The sequence below is a fragment of the Trachymyrmex cornetzi genome, unplaced genomic scaffold (assembly GCF_001594075.2).
Source record: "Trachymyrmex cornetzi isolate Tcor2-1 unplaced genomic scaffold, Tcor1.1 scaffold1076, whole genome shotgun sequence".
Classification (NCBI taxonomy): Eukaryota; Metazoa; Arthropoda; class Insecta; order Hymenoptera; family Formicidae; genus Trachymyrmex; species Trachymyrmex cornetzi.
Genome location: NW_017295627.1, coordinates 54,755 through 59,719, shown reverse-complemented (window position 1 = coordinate 59,719; position 4,965 = coordinate 54,755).

Below are 4,965 nucleotides of genomic sequence, written 5' to 3'. Positions count from 1 at the left end.
CGCCTGGCTGTCGCAAAATTCTGCTACCGTGGGAGAAAAGATACTTTTGCGTACTTTGAGTACCGAGAACACGCGACGAAGTTGTGCCGTTGCTCGCGAGTACGGTTACAAATTTGCGCAGGTCGATTTTACGTACCCGAGCAACCAAGAGCATAATGAGGTACCTTACTACGATGCAGATTTAGAGAATGACGAAGACAAGTATGTGACTAATAATAATAAAAAAATTGAAATTGAAGAAAATATAATGTTAAATAAAGCAAAAAAGGATAACACTACCCAAAATAAGGGTGAAAATAAAGTCAAAAGGAAAATCCAAGAAATTACGAGAGGAAATAAAAGATTAAATAAAAATTCTAATCTAGAGGAAGATTTTCAAACCTTCACCGAGACTCTAGATTCCAAAATCCATGGAAGGGGAAGTTACCAAACCCTTCTGAAAATTTGTATAATCCTAGAATTCCAGAGGAAAGTTTCCGTACTTCCCTGGTAAATTCTACTCCTGTCGATTGCGAGGAGGGAAGTAACCAAACCTCGCTGCGCAATGCGACTCATGTCTGTTTAAAGGAATCCAAGGGAAAGGACCTTTTAATACTCCCAGAAGAAATCAAATTTTCCAAAGATGGAACATCCAGGGATAATAATAATAAAATCTCTCATGTTACTAATGAAGAACTCGCGAAATCAATACAATTATATGATTCAAATATCAAATCGTTCTATAATTGCGAAAAGAAAAGTGAAAAGTCTTCGAAAATACCTGCATCAATGCAAGTTCGATCCCAAGAAATAATAGAGAAATTCATGCGTAAATGTAAATCAAAATAAAAAGAGAAAGCTGAAGGAGATAATATATCTCTCGAATGCTTGCACTGTATAACTTCTATCAACTGCCTTTAATAAAGTAGCTTATCTTTCATTTACGCACTTAGTTGGATTCGTTATCACCTTTTCACTATTCTAATCTTAAAGATTTTTACAGTTATAACAAAGCACTTATTACAACTAGTTAACGGACAGAGTAATGTGACACGTTCTTGACTTTACAATGACCCGCGTCTGCTTCGCATTTTTCCTTATATCTCTTGCTCTCTTCGGCTGTCCTTACCGAATCAGCGCTTCCTCGTCAGCGTTCTAATTATCGATTAAGGATGCTACAGCCGAGTTCTGTAGATCGCTTTCGTAATTCCAGCCTTGCGCTTCTTCTTTTATTTTTCGACATGATTTTAAAATATAAATTAATATTTCTTAATATGTACATATTCTGGAACTTGTGTAATGACACTCGTGACACTATGATTGTACCTTTCTTTTGAGAAAGAGATTGATTGATTGATTAAGCGTTTATTGCTACTCTAGAGCAAGTCCTCTAAGAGCATATAGCGTTGAGTAGATACATGATTAGGTAGTAGATAAAATAACAAAGAAAATGAAGAATTAACATAGAGAACAAAAGTGTAAAATATAAAAGAACCATATAATATAAACTAAGGAAAATAAGAAAAAGCGCAAAAAGTAAAACATAAGTAAATATAAAAAGAAAGAGTAAATAATATGAAGCGATAGAAAATATAATATAATAAGTAAAGAAAGAGTAAATAATATGAATGTTAGACAAATATAATAAAATAAATAACGCATTAAGTGAACGCACGGAGTTTAACAAAAGAGTAAAGAAGTTAACTACTTGTGAAGGATCGTTGGTAATTGGAGGTTCGACAGGAAGGAGCAACAAGGTTAAGAGGGGATGTCCGAGAGTTCTCACGTGGATAGCTGAGGAAGCGGAAATTACAAGAGAGATAGGGGAGGGTTTCCCGAGCGGAGGATTGAAAAGAGGAAGCAGTAGGTCAATTAGGCTCTTCTGTCATCCGCAGACAGCCAACCAAGTCTGTGATAATATTGAGAGGTGTGTTCGTCACGACGCAAATTAAAAATGAAGCGTAAGCAGGAGTTCATTAGACGCCTAAGCTTAAGCTTTTGCTGGCCAGTAAGGTCAGTGAAGAGAGAGAGAGAGAGAGAGAGAGAGAGAGAGAGAGAGAGTTGAGAGTAAAAATTTAGATATCTTCCTGAGAAAGTTGCTTTTTGATTCCAATCAAACTTGATTTTGTTTTTGTTTTTTACGATCTTTAAGTCAAGAAAATTCAACTCATTTCCCCCAATCTCAATGGTAAAATGCAGCCCGGAAACGAGTTAAAAATATTTAAAATTTCTTGAATTTTATCGCGCGAGGTTGCTGTTGCAATGTCATCGATGTACAGGAAATAAAAAGGTAATGGAATACCAAATACTCTCAAGAATCCTCTCTTCCAAGTCACATAATACTAGATTCGGAATTACCGGAGACACAGGAAAACCTATGGGCGTCCCAAATGTTTGTTTATAAATGCTATTATTGAAAGTAATATAAGTGGAGTTTAAGACTAAAGAAATGGCTTTTAAAAATTTATTTTTTAATATGTTCGTGTGTTGTGAAATTCTAACGTCGGGAAATATTTTCAATGGCTAAATCTATTGGAATATTAGTAACTAAAGAGATAACGTCAAGAAAAATATAAACAGAATTATTGTCAAGGTGTAAGTTAGATAATTTTTCAACTATCTGAAAATTATTGTCAATATAACTAAAAGATTTAGGAATACTTTTTGAGATTATGTTGTGTAAAAACAGAGCTAAATTTTATAAAGGGCTGTCTAACGATGACACAATGATTTCTAAACGGATAACCTTGTTTGTGAATTTTGGGAAATCTCTCGGTGAATTCGCATTACTGCAATTCAAGTGACTATATATGGAAGTTGTAATATATTCAGAGCTCTTCCATCTTTTAAGAAGATCATGCAAGTTTGTGATAATTTGGTTAGTTGGATCTTTAATTAATTGATAAGTTTCTTCGTCTTTTAACATATTATTTATTTTTTCTGTGTACATCTCTTTATTAGAAGTAACCGTTGAATTCCCTTTTGCCCTCGTGAAAATAATGTTCGGGTTATCTTTCAGTTTCGTGGTCTAAGTAAACTATATATTCTTTTGTTAGTAAAATTATTTTTTATCGAGAAAGAGGAAAAATTGTTGAAAATTAGAATAATTCTATTTCTTATACAATAATAAAAGCAATAATTAACAAGGCTTTTGGAGTCTATATTGCGCTGGATCTATATTGCGCAAAACTAAATAATATTTATTAAACTAAATCATAAACTTATGTACGTTTCGGCTTACTATTTTAGCCATCCTCAGCAATAAAAATTATCGCTTATCGCACTATAAAATCTGTCGAACTGCGTCTCGCACGATCACAGTTCCGACCTCCAAATATGCAATCGCAGTGGAAATGTGGTGAGATACAACCATCTTCAACATAGTCCAATGTTGTGCCAACCAGTTGCTTAACTGAGTGGAGTAGATAGTGGAACTCAAACTGATAATAGCAACGAGATATTTTTGACAAATAGATATCGATTTGTTTAATTAGTGTATGTTAGTCTAAAACTCACCCCATCTCCAACAACGATCACAAGTGGATCCAAGTATCGTCAATCCCTTACAACCATTTAAATATTACAATGTCAAAGTTAGATTGAAAAATAATTTAAGAAACGCAAAAGAACATGTTCGTTCTGATGTGGTCTCTTGTTACTCGTTAAATACAAAGAAAGACGTGTCGCACGAACAAAGCATATCGGTCAATGATAAAAATAAACATATTATAACTTATTGAGAATTTCTATGTATCCATGATTTAAAGCCTCAGTGTCTGTTTGCATGTTGAGACCATTGGGTTGACAATTTATATAGAGCATCTCCGACATAATTCGTTTATTGTAATTTCTCTCCGAATCCAGAATTTTCACATTTTCCCAATCGAAGTCGTGATTGCAACCAACCCTATGCTCCGTGATAACCGAACGAGTGGATGTCACTCTACGGATATGATTACGATGTTCTCCTACTCTCGTGTTTAGTTTTCTCCCCGTTTGACCTACATAAGTAGCATCACAATCACGACATCCTATCTGGTAAACTACATTCCTTTTCTCCCATATGGGCAAAATATCCTTATGTACCCTAATGAATTTATTTAACTTGTTAATACTATAATGTGCCACCCTATGACACATATCATTAATGATTTTACTAAACTTATTAGAAATCCCCTCAATAAAGGGAATTGTGAATCATTTAATATGTTCTTTCTTGACCTTTTCTGTGGAGACTCTTCCCTTACAGTTGTGTTTTTTTATTAACTGTTTTATCCTTTTATTAAGTGTTTCAAAAATAAATTTTAACGGATAGTCATTTTGTAATAAAATATTGATTATAAAATTAAAATTTCTTGTGTGAAACTCTGGATGCGAGAAAAAGAACACTTTATCTATCAAGCTCAAAATTGTGCCCTTCTTCTGTGAAATCGGATGCTGAGACCAATAGTTTAAAAATCTACTTGAGAAGGTGGGTTTCCTGTACCAGTCAAATATGAGACCGTCATTTCTGAACATAATAGTAGTGTCCAAAAAATTAATGACATTTCTTATATTCTATTTCTTATATTTAATTGTGTGTTTTTTGATAATTTTTTAATACTATTTTCTGTGTTTTTTATGAATTCTAATAATGTATTTTCAGAGTTATTTGTCGGTAAAAAAAAATTGTCTCCTAATTATAGAAGGGTTTGAACATCTTGTGGTATTGTTGTCGATGATAAATTTATGAACCATTTATCTTTGACAGAATTAAGACTAGAGGTAGGTGGAATTTTGTAAGAATCAAGATTGACTACTATTGTTTGAATATGTTCTTTATATTCTTCATTATTGTTTTCTTTGGCTAAAAAGAATAAATGTTTTTAGTGGATTCATTATGTGAAATGGAATAATGGTATGTTATTGGCTCAATTTCCTCTAATTCGCATTTCATCTGTTTTGAGATTAACCATTTTATTTTTCTGTTTAATTTATTTTTTTGTA